Here is a 22,369-nt window from a genome sequence, read left to right as displayed (position 1 = left end):
GGAAAGAAAATCTTCATGATTAAAGTATCACACAGGCTTATGAAGCCCCATAATAATCAGCATGCAAAGAGTTATATTAAATAATATAGGTTTCGAAAAAAAAACAGTAAAATATATTTTTTGTCTATAAAATTTGTGATTTTTTTAGAAATATTTTTAATATTTAATTGTATTTAATTTTATTTCTATCGTTTTTAACATGTGTCAAAATTATCATTAGACTTTAAATTTATGTAAAATATTATGGACAAAATTAAAAATTTTTAAAAATAATTTTATTATAAATAAAAAATGCTAAGAATAAATTTGAATGAATCAAAAACGTTAAAAATAAAATTAAATGAAATTAAACGTTAAGAATATTTTTTAAAAAAAATGGTAAACGTTAAAAGACAAAAAATATAAACATAAAATTTTGAGGTTTGAACCAAGGATAAAAGGATTAGTTTAGTAAAATGTGGTGCATTATATAATTCAAATCTTTATTGAAAGAATGGGTCTTTCTAAATTTTGACATTTTATGAATAAGACTTTTATTTTAAGTCTTTGATGATAATTATTTCGACCATATTACCGCAAATTTGAATAATTTAGTTAAGGAATTGTATAGGTTGTAATTGTCTTTCTCATAATGCGCTAGAGACCTTTTTTTCTTTCTCATAATGTGCTAAAGACCTTTTTCTATGTTTGATTATTATTCAGTGTTTATTACCAAAAAAGGCACGTGACTCATCTAAGTTGAAAATTTGTGGCTCTCTCACCTAACACAAATTTTAAAGAGACTATTGTAAAAAGGAACATGTTTATATTATTACCCTTTTTTAATTTGGTGTTGGTGAATAAAAGGATTTTTTTATTATAAATTAAAAAAATTATTACTTCTCTAGAAAAATTAATTAGATTTTAATTTTTAGAATATATTTTTTCTTTTACATTTAAGGTGAGTTTGTCGTATCCCTGGCAAATCTTATTAATTTTTTATGGTTCGCTGCACTTTCAGCGAACTTCTATAATTTTATAGAGTTCGGCGCACTCTTAACAAATTTTTCTTCGAGTTCGCATAAATATAAAAATAGAAGAGGACCACTTCATTTGTCACTTTTCTAATTCACTTTCACTCTTGTTCTCTCTTATTTTGTGGGGATATTATTAAAACCTTTAATCTTTTCAATTCATCAGTTTCAAGTAATTTTATTTTTTTATTTTTTTATTGTTTGATTTGTTGTTGTTTATTATGTTAACATAACATGTTTTTTTAGTTAGTTTGATTAAGTTATTAGGTAAATTTTAATTAGTTTAATAATTAGATGATACATTTAGTTTATATGACCATTTAAGTATTGTTAGTTTAGAATACGTGAAACGATTATGTGGCTAAAAATAGATGTTAGTTGAGAAAAAATTCTACTATGATCATTGTTCATTTGAATTAATTATGGTTAATTTTGGAAATTCCGTTTTTTGTTTTTTTTTTTTATTTTATTATTGCTAAATGTTGTTGGTGATAATTTAGTTAATTTTAATTTAAGTCGCTTTATTTAGATTATTATTTAAGTCTAACTGATTATGTTATTTAGATTTAGATATGTCTGGTAACTATTTAGTTAATTTGAAAATATTTTATTGTAATTTATTCAATTAGATTAGAGTTTCATGGAGCAAGAGTTGTTGGGATACGAGAATATTTTTTATAGACTGGATTAGGTTGACCATATAGCAGATAGACTTGGCCTAGTGGTATATTTTATAACTCTTATCTTTTATATGTTTAAAATATAAATTTGTGTTATTACTTGTTTAAGGTCTTTTTTTCATAATTTTTTTTGTTTCTTAGCTACCTCAGATCTTGCGTATTAGGAGAAATTTATTGGGACGTCCGTCCAAGCAGATTAGGTCACATCTTAAATGGGCAGAATTTTAACATGTTGCTTACATAATTGAGTGGGAGTATGACTGGCCATTGATCTCGGCTCTAATTGAGAGATGACGACCTGAGTCTCATACGTTTCATTTGCTATGCGGAGAGATGACTATCACCTTATATGACGTGGCGTACCAGTTAGGACTTAACATTGATGGGGATCCAGTAAATGGCTACATAGGTGGGTGGGAGCAGTTCTATCAAGGAGGTCCATTGAGGACTTGTGTCAACAGCTATCAGGTGTTATGATTGATAGTCACAGACTAAGTGGACTATCAAATTTAGTTGGTTTAAGAATACGGTTTGCAAGGAGTTGGAAGAGCACTCGACGGAGGAGCGCCTACTCCGTTACACCAGGAAATATATTATGCAGATCATTAGGGACATCCTGTTTCCGAATGCCTTTGACTCTCGGGTTTATTTTCGGTGATTGTCTCTATTAGAGGACCTTGACGGATGTGGGAGGTTATCTTGGAATTTAACCGTGTTGACATGACCTTACCGTCAGATATGTCGGAAAACGGATTATTGTTAGCGGAACATGAGTGGATGTAGCAATTTACTTCTCTCGTGGGCAAATCATCATATATCACTGTTGCATCTGGAAGAATTTATCACGCGTCGATTTTCCCTGGTTGAGAGGTATTATAGTTATTTTTTGCTTGTTTTTTCTTATTTACTAAAATAATTTTGTGGCGTCTATAATATTCGTGATTTTATAGGAGGGTGAAGTTGCATTCAGATAATACTAGAGGTGACAACATACTTCAACATTACAAGCGTCTCCTCAATCGAATCGGCATTCTTAATGCAAGTGATAAACATTGATGGTATGATATTTATAAAGTAAATAATTCTCGAATTTGTTTATGATGGTTGTTGGTGTGTGCGACCAGGTTGACTGGATGTCGTATGCTGAAGCCTCTATTGTAGTAATACGTCTGCTCCTGTGTTTTGCCATCTTCGAGTGGCATCAGATGGATTGTGGAGATATGGTACGATTTGCTAGTGATGGCAAAACTTCCCGAAACGTAAAAATTCCTGTGGAGACTATTCCGAATGAGGATCTAACTGCAGAAAATTTTTTCCGTGGGGATGGGGATGGGAGACAAAATTCTCCTGAGGCAGGCGTGGGGACCCAAGCGGGGATCCCCACCCCGTCCCTGCTAATCCCCAAAACCCAAAACATATATATATATATATATATACCCAAAACTCCTAATCCTCATATGCATAACCCTTCTTCAATTCAGATATCCCTAACGCTATCCATACTTCATATTCCATCCAACCTCTCTGCAGCCACCTTCTCGCCACTCTCCCTTCAATTCTCATCGCATCGTCACACCTCACCGTGCCATTACCCTTACCGCGTCGTGCTCTCTATTTGCGACATTCCTTTTCATAACTCTGCCGTCGTGTTCATTCTCCCCTCTGTTGCCGCGTCTCCCACCTCGTCCACTGCTCTGTCCTCTGACTCGCTGTTACGTCCGCCCACTGCGTCATGTCGAAAGAAGTTACCATCTTGTCGTTTAGATTTTTTGTATAAAATTTTATTGTTTTTGTACAGAATGGATACTTACAGCTCTATTTATATGGAAACTAATAATTAATTAGAACTATCAAATAGATAGGAAATGGGATCTCTGCAGAGAATAGGACCTTGTGGAGAATGAAGATGGGAAGCAATATTCTCCCACAGTGAAAAATAGAGATGGAGACGGGGAGCAAATCTGGAGACGAGGATGGAGAATAGGGAGGCATTCTCTGCCCATGCTCTACCCCATTGACATCCTTACGACAAATTCTATAAAATTATAGAAGTTTATCGAAAATGCAGCGAAATTTATCAAAATAACAAGATTTGTCGAGAGTCCAACAAAATCATCCTTAGCGCCAAAGAAAAGAAAAAACATTCAGAAGTTAAAGTCTTATTAAATTTTTTAGAGAAATAATATTTTTTAATTTATAATAAAAAAATCCGTAAATAAGACTGTTAGTTAGATAATACTGTAAAAAAAATCTTTAGAAAGCGGGTGTAGTTGATAATTCTTATAACTTGAGGTTGTTCATTTTTTGAACACATACATTTTTTCTTTTTTAGAATCTCATATGTTCAAATTAAATAATAAGATTGTCTCTTTAAGAAAATACACATTATTCTATTTCAATAAATAAAGAGTAATGTTATTCATCTATTAAATTTTTGTATGACAAGTTAAACAGTAAGATTTAGAATAAAATTAATTATAATTAATTTTGTTTATATTAAAATAATTTAATTAAATTTAATTAATAAAAAAACTTAAATACGTAATATTATTCATAAATAAATAAATGCATGAAAGTGTTATCATCATTCAGCACCATTTTTTTATGACAAATGATACTGAATTAGTGAGAAAGTAGAAAATATAGTAACTTTTGCATATTAAATTTTAAAATTTAAATTATAAATTATATATCTTAAATTTAAAATGTAAACTATCGATATCAAATATAATAAATAAAAATTTAAAATTTATATAATTAACAAAAAAATACAATATTATTTATTTAGTAGAGTATTTTAGGATAAACCTCATTATATAATGATGATTGAAGACATTTAGAACAATATTCCTCTTTCCATGAGACTAATTAATAATTTTCGGTGGTTTGTAGTGTTCACCAACTCAACAATAATATATAGTACTATTAAAAGACAAAAGAGTAGTGAAAGGAGTAAGGACCATATGACTTTGTTATTGAACTTAGGACCACTCAATCTTAAGTTTGTTTTAATAGCAGCTGGCTAAGATGTCTGAAATTGCCAAAATTCAATAAATGTGAACACAATACATAGCTGTGAATAAGTTTTAGATATGAATTCAACCCATCTTCCATCTTCCATCTTCTCATTATTGCCATATCCTCAATTCCTTCTCTCCTTACTCTAACCCCCTTCTCACGCAAAGAAATGGGAAGTAACTAATTAACCCTCTTTCTCTTAGATCCCATGTCTCTAACTTTAATAAGTTATTAGTATCCAATTTAGTTAGTCGAGTGGTTAGTTCATTCGTTTACTTATTAAGCAAAGTATCAAAAGTTTGACTTTTGTCTTATACATATTAACATACGACAATTTATTGGATAACAACAAATTCTTAAATGAAGTTCCAATCTGCAACGCATTTTCCTTTTTAGGCTATTAAGTTAGTAGTACTTATTAGGTTTGGTGACGTTAATTACAGTCACACGGTTTTTCCATGTCCCACATTCTTTAATTTTTAAACTCACGGGTAATCTGTATATATATATATATATATATGTGCAACTTCATAATTAATACATAGCAAACCAAATCAATTAACTGAATAGAAAGAATATATCTTGCCTTTCTCTTTATGCTGTTAGTATTCAATAATCCTAGGAATTTAATTTATGTAATTCCATAGTTTGCGTATATGTATATTTGTGTATACGTTGGTAACTTGGTATACTCCTCATCACATGTTCTTTTATGAATCACATATATATGATCATGTTGATTCTGACCCCTATCTTATATTCCCCCATCAAAACCTATTGCACATGTTGAATGGCATTGTCTATCACAATTTGCCAAATCATTTTATTTATTTTAGTTACATATTTACCTATTTTTGGTTAGCTTTATGCTCACGAATTCACAGAATTTCTAAATTTTTAAATTTTGAGTACCTTTTTTTTAGTTTTTCTAAAAATACTATATATATATAATTACTAAATTAATCATTATATATTTATGTATAAATATATATTATTTAACTCATTTTTATATATATTTTATATTTCATCGTATATTCTATAGAAATAAATGATTTGATGAGTGAATTTTTGTACATATTTAGTATATTTGTTAATTTTCACACTAATTCGTTATAAATTTAGATGAATTTGATACAAAGATATTTTCAAATTTACCTAAGCATTTGCTAAAATACTTTCAAATTACTTATAAAAAAACATAAAAACTTATACCCTTTTTTTTATTTTTCTTTTGGGGCATGTTACACTTTTGCCACTACTACTAGCGCTATATAATAATACTAGTGTTAAATAATTTTTGAAAAAGATAAAAATCTCTTGGATTTCTAACATTTGGTAGTTGGCGTAGTGGTATATTGTATACATATGAGGCAATGCAATAAGTAGTAGCTAGTGGGGATGGTGTCCACATCAATTAAATTAAATGTGACCCATAAACATTAAACAACTTTGTGGTGAAGTGGGATGGTATGGATGTTCTTTTGCTGGCTTCGACAACGTTGGTGTTGATTGGCTACTCCTAATTCAAGGAACCTTGAAAGACCAAATTGTATTTGCTAAGGTTCAAGAGAAGCAAAATGGGAGCATAATAAGACACAACATACACATGCATGTGATTAATACCCTTTTTTTCTTACATTTAATATTTTTTTAACATTATGTTATACGTCCAAAAAGCATGCATGAATATATTGGTTTGCACAAAAATGATTTGAACCCATGCAACTCAATAATTTAATGTTTACAAACGAAATCTCGAACCCATGCCCTAATAAGGAGAGAGGAACCAGAACTAACAACCAAATGAGGGAGTGTTAATTGCAATTTGGCATAATTAGTCATATATAAGGCATAATATAATATATATGTTTTAGGTTCTTAGTGACATATACTTTAAGGGTATATTTTAAAAATATTACAAAAAATATTTTACTAAATATTATTGAATTGTTTATATTTTTAATACATCAAACATATAAAAAATTTAAAATATTTCTATTATTATACTGATAAAATATATTCTTAAAACACAAGATAATATTTTATAGTTTAAATTATTTTTACAAAAATTTATATCATGAAAATTATTTTGGTAAATCATAATTGAATCAAATTTTGGTACATCTAAGTTATTTCTAATATTATTTTAGAAAATTCAACTAGAAAGTCAACTTTTTTCACCATTAGTTGTTACTCCTTGTTTTATAAGTTTCACCTCGATTAAGGATATCAAACAATTTTTATGAATTTTATAATGTAAAGTAATTTTAATTTTTATAATATTTGATACTATAAAAGACACGCTAAATAGCGACGGTTTCTAACCGTCGCAAAACAAAATTTCAATAGCTCCATAAACATTGCCTATTAAAAAGTGAAGATTTATTTTTTTTACACTGAACTCATGAGTTGAGCCAGTGTAATTATATAATCTTACAAATTTTATGTACTAAATGCTTGTTATTTAATGTGAGAACGTTTTTAAACGTGAAAAAGAGAATATTACAAGTCTTGTATTATCAATTTATCATTTTACGAAAAAGAAAAGATCTCATATCATCAAATTTATTCTCTGTGTATTGTCTGTGAAATCTTTACAAATAATCGAAATGAGACCATTTTTACCTTTTAAATTAATTTTTGAAATTGCATTAGATTGATTACGTAATTGTTTTTTTTTAAATACTATATGCACACTAAATATATATGTATTTTCATCTTATTTATTTTATATTTTAATGTATATGATAACTAATTTTAATAAATGATTCTAATATATATCTAATATTAAATTTATGTTTCGAACAAGCATGAATATTGCGTTTATAGAATAATTTCTGTCTTAAAAGTTTTAGTCTTTTTATACCATATTTGCGATTCCTCTAGATTTGTAATTTAATACACAAATTAATAGGTTCTATTAAGTTAGTTATATATTGTGTATTATCAATAATTTTCACAAAAAATAGTAAAATAATGTCTTGAGCAGTTACATATCCGAAACTCTTGATACAAATAGACGTATCTTGAGTTCCATATAAATTACTTCTCAATACTACATTATCAATATATCGCAGGATTCATTATGACAAAAACTTTTTTTCGTAAAACTATATTTTTTATTAAAAATTTTAATCCAGAACAAATCGAAAATAATGTATTGGTAAAAATGTTTGATTATTTTAATAGTATAATAATTAAATTTGATTATATATTTATATGTCTAACAAATATATTATATGTATATAAAAAGTATTATATTAATCACATATACTTATACATATTAATTATATATTTTTTATTATAATATATATTTTGTATAATAAATCATTATTTTTTATGAATATATCATATAATTATATTTATAAATATATAATAATTAATTTAATAATTATTTTTTATGTAAAATGATATCCAATGCAATATGATAATTGTTTGTATGATATTTATTAAATTGAAAAATTTTTAAGTATAGTGATATATTAGTATTTTAATAATTTTAATTATAAAAACTATATAAAATATATATAATTAATACCAATAATTAAAATTTACTAAAATACCGGTATATTTACTGTATACGAATTAAAAGAAGTTACATATGTAGCACCTAAAGCTATGTCTAGTCTAGAGGATTAGAATTCTGAAGTTGCATTGGTTGAGTTATCCATATATGGCTGGCTAGTGCCTAGTGTGTGAGGGTCCCAAAGGTTCAAATTAAATGAATGCCTAGCTAGGGGTGTAATGCAATAATGAATACTATATTAGTAATTATTAATTTTAATATCAATCACAAGACAAGAGTATGGAGCTAGTTGCTGATTATTATATTAAATGAAATGACTTGAATGTCAAAAGATGAAGAAGAATCAGGCGCCGCTACCACCACTTTTCCAATTGCTACTGCTGCCTTCAATTAAAGGTCAATGATGATTATTTGTTAAAATATTTCAAAAACATATTGATTTTAATTAAAGAAAATGAAAAGCGGCCAATCTTTGATAGATTAAAGATGAATAATCGGTATGGCATACATAATTGTTATGATTGTTTGGTACTAAGTTAATAGTGATTATTTAATCAAATTTATTAGGTTATCTAATAATTTTTAAATATCGATTTCATCTTAAGATAAACCGTATGTGAGTTTTTTCCACAATAAAAATATATTTGTGCTATTTTGCATTGTGTAGAAATGTGAAGTGTCCCACATAAGACTTTAGTCTTGTATTCTTGTTATTTGTTATTAGGGTTTAGGATTGTCATATTAGAGCACCAATCTTCCTACTCTATTGTACTCTCTTCACAACAAAGAATTTGAGGTCAAATTATGCAAAGTGAAATCCAGCTGGGTTTCCGGAAAATGCGTGAAATCATGACCAATGGTTTCATAAAACTTTCCTTGCTTTTAGGTCAATCTTCATATTTAATGCACTCATCACCTATTCAGTACTACATATTACTTGTTGGAGTCAATCAATCAACTGATAAATTAACCTAAAAGCTTCTTCAGCACTTACTTTAATTATGTCCTGGGTGATGATCATATATAGTTAATTAATGTAAAACAATTTTATTAATTTTTTTATATTATATTAATTAATTATCTTGTTTCACAATGTCAGTGTTAGACTATATTAGCTAATTTCTTCAAGATATGAAGGTGCATGTAAAGTAATATGACACAAATATTTCTTGACAGTTATATAAAAATGTGCCATCAAAACCAAGCTATAAGAGCCTAAGACCTAGGTCATATTTAAATGTTTTAAACCTTATGCTCTCAACATGAAGGTATGGCAAACTAAAGTTAAGAATTATTTGTAAGAAAATAGAGCAACATTTGAAGTCTTTCTTTAAAAAAAGTTTAAGTCTCTTATTTTAGCTTTTAATAAGTTTTTTAAAAATATTAGATTAATCTTTCTAGCGAAAAAAATTAGATAGAGTTGTTTACTGTTGAATCTTATATATGCAAGGAAAACATGTTAGATCTCCTAACATTTTTGGTTAAACTGATTTTCAAATTTTATCCTTTTAGACAAATAATTTTCACGTTAAATTCCGGAGGGGCACAAACATAGGATTGTAAAAAAATGTTAGATTGTTTTTAATAACGATGAGACTAATTTGGTTAAATTTGTTAATTTCTAATAAAAAAGTAACAAGATTAAAAAACTTTATGTGGTAATTAATATTTGAGACTACCGATTTCAATCTAGACTACTTTATAAAACTCATTTGGAGAGGGAATAAGGGATTATATCGCTTTTATGAATTATCACAATTCACATGAAGTCTCACCGATGTAGCTAGGTTTTCCTCTCTAATCTTTATGTTAAAGAAAGAAAAGGAAATATGACTCATGAATTTCTGAATGCAATTAAGAGTGTACACAAACGTGGAGCAATGGGTGCTCTTTTCGGTTAGCACCTTTGTGGTTGGGTTGCTAAGGAGCAAACGGTGTTTTTTTTTTTTTTTTTTGTCTAATACAGTCAACAAAACCTGCCCCACTTTTAAGAAGAAAAAATATATCATTTTTCAAGACGATTATTATGTGGTCGAAGTTCTTAGTAGTGATCATTTATTTATTTCGTGAGAAATTATTATATTTGAATTTAAAATTTAGTTGAAATTAAGTAATAAATAAAATTTTTAATAATATTGTGTGTAAATGATTAAATATAAAAAAATTCTAAACGGCACTTTACAATTATTTCAAAAGGCAACAAAATTTTCAATAAAAAAATACTTTTCAATTTTTGAACTTTATTTATGTGAGACTGGTTAGCTCTTCTGTCAATATTTTTTCTTTGTATTAATGGAATAAGTCTATATAGCATGTTAAATTATTGATTTATTTGTTAAGAGCTCATTAAGATTGACAAATTCTTTTTTATTAGGAGTTTCGTTGTTTTTAGTATGTAATTATTAGTTTTTTTATTTTTTTGGTAACTTTTTTAAATACATTAACTAAATTTATTATACAAAACTACGAAAAATTAGTGATTTCAAATTATTTTTACTTATAAATATTAAATAGAGAATATATTGGTGACCAACGAGTCACATAAACATATTCTAGAGAGAGATAATTGACAGAGGAATTAATTAGTCTCACGAAATTAATTATCAGAGGCTAAAATGGATTTTTTTTAGTCTCACAAACTTTTAAAAAAATTATTAGAAGTCGGGATGAGTATTCTCCCAATATAAAATGTGTGTGAATTTTTAATATTGTAGTATTTAAAATTGAGGCTAAAAAATTTTAATATAAAAAAAACATGTGAGTTTTCGCTAAAAATGTGATTTTTTTGTGTATATAGTTATATACAGGTGGATGGACGTTGCAGATATAACAGGTGCAACACGCAGATCACGTGCTGACTCAGCACGGAGCAACGTGATTGACGCGTGTCCAAAGCAAAAACAACACCACCATTCGTGTTGCACACGTGTCAGATATCCATACAACACGCACCCTGCGTGTTGTACACATGTCAAGTGCAAGTTGGATAGCTTTGCAACACGTATCCTGTGAGGTGAGTCATCTATTTTATAAAAATCGAAACTCGTTACCATTTTACTTCATTGCGAAAGAGGTGTTTTCCTGCATGGTTGGTGTGATGGAAGACACTGCAAATATAGTGATTTACCACAACAGTAAGGTTATATGAAATACATTTTAGATGTGAGTTTTGCGTGTGAGAATACATTTTTGTTTGTAGTTCCGTGTACTATAACGTTCACGAAACTACAGCACGGGCTCTGTGAGAGCATAAAGAGTGATATTTTAAAGAGAGTGGGCAACATTCTCTAAGAAGTTCGATTGTCGTATTTAGCGGTCTCATACAGTTTGAGGTTATGCCGATCGTTGACGAAACAAGTATTCAATAGATGTTTCATATTCACCAGCAAATTCAGGTGTAACACCCAAAGTATATTAACAGAAATAACAGTATAATTAGATTAATATTAACCAAATAAACAATAATAAACTATTAAACTAATAACCAAACAAAGACTAATAAATTAACTGAAAATAATAAATTTATATAGTTAGGATGTTCCATTGATAATATGATCTTCTACAGACGTATAATTACATACTATTTTTTAGATGTTTTAATCTCACTCTCAACTAAAACTCTCTTACTCACTCTTAACTACATCACAAAACTTACATCTCCATTCTCCACACAATGAATGAAATGCAATGTAAATGAATTGTTTCTCACCCACGAGCTACGCATGAAATGAAATGAAAACCTTGAAGCCTCACCCCTCTTTTTGTATACACCCAGTAGAAAATTATGAAGCAAACCGTTAATATTAGTGATGCATTTTTTCGGAGCAAAACTTGTCTCCTATATAGAAACACTAGTTAACATGCATTCTGCGTGTTACTGCGGTAAAGACACGTGGTCAGACTAGTCAACACGCATCCTGCGTATTACTAGGGTGATGACAGGTGGCGTTTTCGTATTTAGAGTCACTGATCAATACACTTCAAGAACTTGCAAAAAATTTTCGCATCTTTTGTGTTGCTCTGGAGTTGTCATATGGCGAATTTCTGTTAGAAATTTTTGATAAAGTTGATTCGAAAATTTGCATAAATTTCTGGTAAAGTAACACCCAGGATATGTGTTGCACTGAGAAACAACATGTGGCGAATCTCTGCTGAGAATTTTTAATAAAGTTGTCTTGATTTTTTAAAAAAATAACACACAAAGTGTGTATTGTGTTAGTATTTTTGATATTTTCACATTTCTGTACAGTATTTTAAACACCAATATTTAATAAATACACTAATCTTTTTTCATATATAAAATAATTTTTATAAAATTGAAACTGATGAATTCATTTAAAAATAAGAATTTTCTTTTATTATTGATTATTTTAAAAAATTAAATAAATAAAGAAAAGAAAAAAAAAAGTGGGTCGAGTATATCATAAGCCTCTCCTCACAAATCCCCATAAAGTTATTAAGTTGAAAAATTTTGAGAAAGGGGCCACTGGGCAGAGTAGTGTAGGGCCCCCCGTGGGCCCTGGGGCCCTCTGCCACATTCACACTTACTTGTTGGTATATGTGACTTTTTAATAACCCATACACATCAGTATTATGTACATGCAATCATATACATTTGGTAATGTAATGTATGATGTTCATTCAGACCCTTTCTACATAATAAAATATCTTCTGAGGTACGCTTCCACCGTTTTGGATTTTTAGTGGTACCCTCAACATTATTGTATTGAGTCTCACTTTTAACAAGTTATGATTGAATGCTAAAGTGAAAATATCTATCTCTATTGAATTTGAATGGAATCGGAATATGGAATGAAACGGTGGTGTTACTATTTTCATGCATATATACATGGAAGAGGAAATTCACCTTCACATCTGTACAATTCCAAGTTAAGTGTTAAAGATAAACTCCGAAATTGATAGCTTGTATCGGAAAATTTTCTTAGATTTTAATTACACTATAAATTTTATTAAAATTTAAAAAATTACTAATAGTCTTTTATTTATTTTTAGTTGAATTACTCCACGTAATCAATGACAGTATATTTTTTTCACGATGACTAGATCAAAGGATATCGCTTTAATTTTAGGATTAAATATTTAAAGAAACAACATAATTTAATTTTAATAGTTATATTTTTTGTGAGGAATAAGATATATTATGGTTATTAAAATTAAATGATGTCGTTTTGTCAAGTATTTGACGTCAAAATTAAAGCAATTATCATTTCGTCTAGTCTCGCGTAAAAAAGAATACACCATGTTATTTATTGCGTAATGAGTAACTTGACGAAAAAAATAACGTGGGATAATTTTATTCATTTTTAAAATATAATGCAGTTAGATTATTAAGAACCTTTTTAGTATAAACAGCTAATTTCAAAAATTACTTTAAAATTTAGCTCATATAATTTTTACACATATTCAACTCCTATCGAATTTTTTTTAATACTGTATGACAATTTTCTTTTTTATGAGGGGATTATGTTCCTATTATTATTATTATTATTATTATTATTATTATTAAACCATCTATTATTTTTTTCCAATAATTATTGAACTGAATTAAAATAAAAAGTTGCTCCATATGCTATAGAGCTTTTATTTTTATTTGGATAATGTTAGGCTGACAAAAAAAAATCAAAATTTGCTTTATTTAGCATTTATTAATTATCGTAGAATATTAAATAAGGTAAGTTATAATTGGTTTTGGCTGATTTTTTTTAGTTACTAAATATTTCCGTTTTATTTTATATATGTTGTCACCGTTTTAAAAAAAATAAAAAAGAAAATACAACATATATTAATTCCCATTACTGTTATGAATTAAATACCGGATCCGATTCGAGTGATATTATTGGAGTCTGCATTAAAACGAGTAAAAATTATTTAAACAAAAAAAGAAAATAGTAAAAATGGTTGAAATCAAATTTACCCGTTCTTGGAAAAAACAAGTAATAGATGATATGCTAAGTTTTCAGTTTGCATAACATAGTTAAAAGGACAAGCAAACTTGAACTTTTGTGCCTCAACCTTTTCGAGTAGAAAAAATATAAGTAACTAATAATATTTTTGAATAATATGTAAATAATATAAATTAACAGAATTAAAAGAATAAATTTAATAAATAATATTAAATTAGAGTATAAATACTTATATTTGATTAATAATTATTCATGTTATTTAAAATAATTATTATTTACCTAGAATTTCCTTTCAGATATCAACTGCATTACACGGTACAAGAACAATGGAATCTTTCCTCAAATTAAGGGTAGATTAGGAATAATTGATTATTTAAATAAAATTCAGATGGTGCTCCAGATTAAGAATTGGCTTCTATATCCCATAATATCATTAGGCTATTATTTGATAAAATACACGCGGCCCTATGTGGTAAAACTTATAGTTGATTACACATTCAAATTTATTTTATTTTATTTTAATTTTGGTAGTATAGAAGAATCAGCATTGAATTGTTGTCACACGAGTTCATTCTGTTAATTAATGTGCCATGAATGGAATCTTATGCATAGTTTAAGGATAAGCTAAGATTGTTGGCTTCTTGCCATGTTTTGAAATAATGCATGCAGGCCAACACCACTTTTCAACAAGATTTGACTCTTGTCGACATAATAGGTATTAAAATTGTTTGTTTTTAAACAATTATTTATACTCATTTTAATATTATCATCAAATGGACAAATATATATACTATTTATATAGAAAAAATAAATGATCAAATGTATATATAATATTAAGAATTATTTTGAAAAAAATAGAATAATACACGAACGAATAATGATAAATGTATGCTGATTGAAGTGAGAAAATAGTACATCAATTATTGTTGTATTCTTTTGATAAAAAAGGATTATCCAGTGATGCTTAATTAAAGTAGTAAAGCAAGATTTACTAATGATTCCAAAACAAGTTTCCCTAATCTCCTTGACACCTGCACAAATTTTCATTTCAAAGATTCCCCGAGTGATTTAATTAGTGAGGGTCTAATCTAAGAAAAGACATCCATGATGTCCCATTTTACTGTACGAAAATATTTGATAATTAAAAAAAATTAACTAAAAATAATAATTAATAAATATTAAATAAAATAAATTTTAACTGTTTTTCCCTCTTTAACATTATCGTTTATTGTAACGTTTTTAACTAATTACTATATAAAGATTCGGTTATTAGCGATCTTAGTATGCATTGAATAGTAATTAAAGATAGCAAGAGAAGGAAAAATACTATAACAAGTGTTTAATTAAAGATATTTTTTGAAGAGTCATCAAATGTTTTTAAAAAATATAAAAAAAATCAAAGTTTTTTAGGAGTTCAATATAATTGACTATTTAAAATATATTCTTAGGTTACTCATTAATTATTAATAATAAAATCCCAATAAATATAGAAATTGAAACCCTTTTTTAGGTCTAGATCACTAAGCTCTGTTGATCCTTTATTAATTGATCTCAATTAACTCAGATCAAGTCAATCCAGAATTAATGTAAGTTAGTATACGAAGCTTGAAGTCCTCAAACAATTACTCCAATATGATATCTACACTTTGATCATTTGATTAGACTTTTAGGAAAGAATAATTATCTCAACATTTGAGCCAACTTTTTTAGTGCTTGGAGTTAATAATTAAAGTGATGCTAAGGATTAGGAACATAATGGAGATTATTTCTTTCTTTTAAAGATATTTTAAATAAAAAACTAGTTAAATTTAAACATAAATTATACCAGAACTTATCATATATAGATATATTAGTTATCACTCTATTTAAAATTAAAGTAGTTGTAATAGTAATAGATTCAACAATTAATCTCAATGTTCAAATCATTTAATATCAAGTCTAACTAAATAGTTTTAACCTAATTTACCTCTATGTGCTGCTATCTTTAATAAACTTTTGACTTAATGCGCGAATATATATAACTTCCTGTATCATGTTAATTTTGTTTTTTTTTTTTTCAACATTTTCTGTTTTTTCTACATTCTTTTTTATCTCTGTTTTATCTATATTTCTCTTTCTTTTTTATGTTCACTTCGTTTTCTGTGTTCTCTTCGTTCAAGATCAATGCTCTTTATCTGATTTGAAGATTTGGATCAAAATTTTTAAAATTAAGTTGTGAAATCAGCTTTGAACAGATATTTCGTTTTCAAAGATAATGAATAATTCAAGTTCAGACTGTCAATTGAACCAGGACGAATTGATTATTGTTTTGAATCGAATCAAGTTACTAAAGTGCAGTTTGTAACACCCTTACTACCAAAATGTTACGCTTCTGGTTGTGCCACTCTGATAGCGAGGATATTACGACAACATTCATATATTTAAATATAAAATAGGAGCCTTTAACTTGAAAACGTATCGACCTTTCTTTGAAAAATCAGAAATACTTTTTTTTTCTATAAATACGCCTACATATAAACCAATCACAGTCACTACTCCTACCCCTCTTTACAAAAATATAATAATAATGGCAAGGAAACATAATAACTACGCTAATACAACAATGTCGCATAACCAAAAGCGCAATAATCTCTTCATGAACTTCTTCGTCCATTTCCTAAAAAGATAAGACTGTAGGGGATGAGAGTCTAACCACACAGTTTCACCAGAAAAATTTAGAATTGTTATAAGAGGATATGCATATATAGAAAAAAATGAGTTTTAACCGCAGTGATCATCGTTCGTCTTATGAATCTTTTCGAACATAAAAAATTAATTATCCAAATTCCAAAAATCATATTTTAATTTATAAGATCCAATCAAACACAATATCTAAAAGATTTTGCTATATACCAAAGAACTGTTCTAACCAGTCTTACCAAGGCAATATAACTTGTCCAATTATGGCTTCCGGCCCAAACAGTTACGGTCTTGGACTCAAACATAATCAAACAACACTCAAATTACTATAATCCGAACCAACCAGTTACAATCATAAGTAATGAACTTCAAAACAATCAAGAGCAATTACAACAAGTATGACAATTAACAGTTAAACAGAAATATTCAAATAGGCAAACCAAATATAATATGCACACCCAAACAATATCACATAAATGCATATGATGCATGCCTGTCCTACTTTCACATGATGGTTTGAATTTGAATGTAATGTAGGAGTTCTAAATCCGAATTATTATTTTGATAAATTTTTTTCGCTCTCAGTTTCGGTATATTTGGATTATAAATTGGTGTATTTTGAAAATATTTTCAGTATATTTTGAAATTCAAACAGTCAATTAAACCAGAGCGAATTGTATTATTATTTTAAATTGAATTAAGTAGCTGAGGTATGGTTCGTTTGTAGTTGAATAATTTTGTTTTTGTTTATGAAAATTGCTATTCATGATTGATGGTTTGAATTTGAATATAATGTACAAGTTCTGAATCTGAATTATTGTTTTGATGAATCTATTTTATTTCGAGTTTTGGTGTATTTTGAATGATAAATTGGTTTATTTTGGAAATATTTTCAGTGTAATTTCAGTTTTTGTGAGATGTTAATAAGTAGCTTGTGCTAAAGGTTGGAAGAATTTTTAACACACGTGAAGAAGTTGAAAAATTCTATAAAGATTATTCTAAACTTATAAGTTTTTCTACAAAAATTTAGAACACAAATAAGAAAAAAATGAAATTACGAACCAATTGATGTGCTTTAAATGGAAAATTTTAGTTTATACATGTTGATAGTTGTACTAATATATGATTTATTTTTTGCAGTTGAACTTTTTAGATGGTGTATCAGTGGGATAGTCAATTTCCAATCATTATCATCGACAAACAATAAATTATCAATTCAGATATTCAAAAAAATAAGATAGACTTTTCGGTATTTATCTAAGGCATTTCGGTGTTTTGCAATACAGTTTTAGTGCAATCTATGTAATATTTTTATTTTATAATGAAAATGAGATTTAATTTTTATATTTTCTTGTTTTTTTTCTATTTACCATGTTATTGATTGTTTTGAAATTTGTTTCTTCAATTTTTTCAAGAGATTTATTTATTTTGAATATACAATACACATACAATTTAATAGTTAAGCAATGCAGAAATTCAATTTACACAATTTCTATATCTCCTAATGAAAATTTGCAAAAAAAAATTGTAAGTATTTTCTTGGTGTTTATTTGAATAATTTTGATGTTTTCGGTTAGTAATTCAGTGTATTTTAAAAAATTTTCATATTTTTTTGTAATTTTGTGAACTTGGATTTATTCTGATTAACATGATTTTAATACCGTATAGACAGGTGGAGTTTAATCTTGCAAAAAATTTTTATGAAAAGTTTAGATTGAATATTTATAAAGATACAAAGTATATGTTTATTAATTCAAAATTGTACACACAATTTAAAACAACATTGAAGAGATATTGTTAACAGTTTACATTATACAATCTATTGACTTTCTTTATTTTCTGATGTAACAATTTACATTATACAATCTATTAACAGTAAGGACTTTCTATATTTTGGTTCTTCTTTTTTTGTGGTGCTCCTCTCAACAACTTTTTTTATTGTCATTTTTTCTGTAAAGAATAAAAAATTAGGTTAATAGATAACAACAACATCAAGTGCACCTCAATTCACATGAAATACACCGAAATACAAAGTAAATACACCACTATTATTTTTTTATTACAATTTACATCACATAATGTTAGTTCAAAAAGACATGCAACTCAATCAAACATGCACAAAATGACACTAGAACCACTACAACAAACGTATATGGGTTAACTACAACTAGGAGTGGCAAACGTGCCTAAACTCGCCGGCCCTATCCGCGTAACCCATCAAAAAAGGCTGGTCGGGCAAGAAAATTAAGACCGCCATACTTCGAAAGCCTGCCTAACCTACACCGCTTAAACCGCGGGCTTTGGTAGGGGGAGGGCAGGCCCAGCGCTTTTTTTTTCTAGGGACATTTTTTGAAAATGTTCTAATTTAGTGTTTTGGATTATATTTTACGTTTGCTTAATTATGTTCTAAACTTGTAGATGTTTAATTATATTTTTTGGACAATGTTTATTTTGCTTTGGACAATATTGGCTTTATAATTTTATTTCAAAAAACTTGGTTTATGATTATGTTTATTGTATATTTATAATTTTAAAGACTTTAATGTTTGTGAATTTAGAAATTATAATTTTTTTATGTCTTTAGAAATTATACATTTATTAAAATAGTTATGAAATTATATATATATATATATATATATATATATATATATATATATATTATTTAATATTTAATAGTAAAAAAAAGAGGTTTGGCGGGATTGGCCCGCCAACCCGCCGTTAGGCGGGGCGGGCTTCCCCGTTTGCCACCCCTAGTTACAACAAATCCATGAACAAATTTCTTAAAAATGAGTAAAAACACATACAAATCACTCAAATATGTAAAAAAAATAGAGGATAATAGCAAGTGCACCTCAAATCACATGAAATACAGCGAGACTTCTCACCCTTTTCTTCTTCTTCTTCCTTATCATCATTTTCTTCTTTTCTTGTTTCATATTCTCATAATTCTTCTTATTTGACCCTTTTAACAAAAAAAATCAAATAAAGAAAAAAAGACATATATAATGCTGCAAAAAATCACCAGAAAAATGATGAGAGAAAAAAAATGCAACAATTTTATATAGAGAAGAAGAAGAAGTGCCACTAAGAGTTGGAGCGCGTATACACGTTCTCCCTAATGAAATTAGTTTTTGTTAGATTTGAACCAACTAAAAACGCAATAATTGTATGCAGAGAAAAAGAAGGAATGCGAAGAAAAAGAAGAGAAAAAGCGCGAAGAAGAAGAAGAAGTGCCGCTGAGAGTTGGAGCGTGATACACGTTCTCCCTAATGAAATTGGTTTTTGTTAGATTTAAACCAAGTTGATTAGATTTGGTTGCCAACAAAACTGGGCTATGCTACACATCCAAGTATTTTTTTCATCCAAGTTTTATCCAAGTAGGTCCAATACTAATAAAAACCACTCTCATTAAAAGAGCGTCATTACACGCGCTTTATCTTCTTCTCTTTCCCCGCGCTTCTTCTTCTTTCAAATACACGCATACGTCATCTTCTTCTTCTTTCAAATTCACGTATACCTCCTCCTCCTTCTCCTCTTTCGTTATCGTCATCACCAATAACACTAACATTTTGCTAATGGATTATTTTTTCAATCGAATTGAATGAAATGCAATTGCTAAATTGAATTGAAATGAATTGAATGGACGCAAGTGTTCTAAATCTGAATTGAATTGAATTGATAATCTCTAGATTGTAGACAGAGAAATTTTTAATTTGACTTTATATAATGGATTATGTTTCGTTCATTCATTACTATATAATTGTTTCACCATGAGTACGTGTTTGATTTATTATGCAGAAAGCTGTTTGAATTTGATTTTATATAATGGATTATGTTTCATTCACTCAGTATTGTACAATTGTTTCACCATGAGTACGTGTTCGGTTCATTATGCAGAAAGTTGTTCGAATTTGATTTTATATAATGGATTATGTTTCGTTCACTCAGTATTGTACAATTGTTTCACCATGAGTACGTGATCGATTCATTATGCAGAAAGCTATTCGGATTTGATTTTATATAATGGATTATATTTCATTCACTTAGTACTGTATAATTGTTTCACCATGAGTACGTGTTCGGTTCATTATGCAGAAAGCTGTTCGAATTTAATTTTATATAATGGATTATGTTTCGTTCACTCAGTACTATACAATTGTTTCACCATGAGTACATGTTCGGTTCATTTCTGTTCTACACAATTTAAAACTCTTCCTCCTCACCTTCTACTGCTTCTTCACCAGGGAGAGAAGGAGGCAAAGACAAAAAAATACATTAGTAACAACAACAAAAGAATGATGATAAGAAGAAAACACGTGAAGAAGAAGGAACGCGAAAAAGGAGGAGAATGAGGAAGAGGAGGAACGCGACGAAGAAGGCGACGAAGAAGACGCTCCGTGCGTAAACGAGCGTGAGAAGAAGAAGAAGAAGAAGAAGAAGAAGAAGAAGAAGAAGAAGAAGAAGAAGAAGAAGAAGAAGAAACGCGGGAGAAGAAGAAGAAGAAGCGCGGGAGAAGAGAGAAGAAGAATAGAAGAAGCATAAGGAAAGAAAAAAACGGAAAAAACACGTGATCTAAAATTGCTTAGATGAACTTAGATGCCAAAATTATTTAGATGTGAAAAATATCTCAAAAAAACTTAGATGTGTAACAAAATTGTAGATTAAATAATAACATAATAAATATAAAATTTAAATTTAATCATAAAGATAAACCCTAAACAAACAAACTCAAATCTTCAATTTAAATTCAAATAATAACTATGATAAAGGTATTACACGATTCTTTCTATTATATATAAATTAACAAAAATATTATATAATACTAAAAATCATCTATTAAATTAATTATTATATATTTAGTATAAATATATAATTTATTTAATATATTTTTAATATATATTTTATACTGATAATTAATTTGATAATTAATTTTTGTGTATATTTAATATAGCTGGTTTTAGAAAATCACCAACTCCCTTTTTTGCAAATCACACATTTATATAAATTTTTATCCTTATTTATTGAATTAAACAGAATTTGTTTTAAGAAGAGTAAATATTAATTCTAATATTTATCAATTTTCTTAAAAGACAATGCGGTTGCTATCCGTATCCACTAACACTAACACCGTTAGCCATATTTGCTTTTCTGAGAAGCGAAAAGTGAGAACTGAGAACTCAACCCACGGCATCCGAATATAACGACATTACCTACGTGATACCGTTAAATGAATTATATGTCCGTTTTGTACCAACACCAAGTTGTGTAGGTTTAGGACAACTCAACTCCTTTTCTTCCTTCCAAACAATGTCGTGTTGGAGGGGGTGTTTATGTTTTGCTAGGTACTTCCAGACCAAACTAAACTATACAATATGTGATAAATCTGAGTTTTGTGTCAAAAGTGTAGACACCAAATATTAGCCATTTTATCTTTGGCAAATGAACCATAAAAACAATTCTAACGGGATACTTTTTTTTTTTAATATCACTTTTGATTTTTACAATAACTCAACTGATTTGAAATTAAAA

This window comes from Arachis stenosperma, chromosome 3 (assembly GCF_014773155.1).
Source record: "Arachis stenosperma cultivar V10309 chromosome 3, arast.V10309.gnm1.PFL2, whole genome shotgun sequence".
Taxonomy (NCBI): Eukaryota; Viridiplantae; Streptophyta; class Magnoliopsida; order Fabales; family Fabaceae; genus Arachis; species Arachis stenosperma.
The sequence above is the reverse complement of the archived record's forward strand: the minus strand, read 5'-3'. Positions refer to the sequence as shown.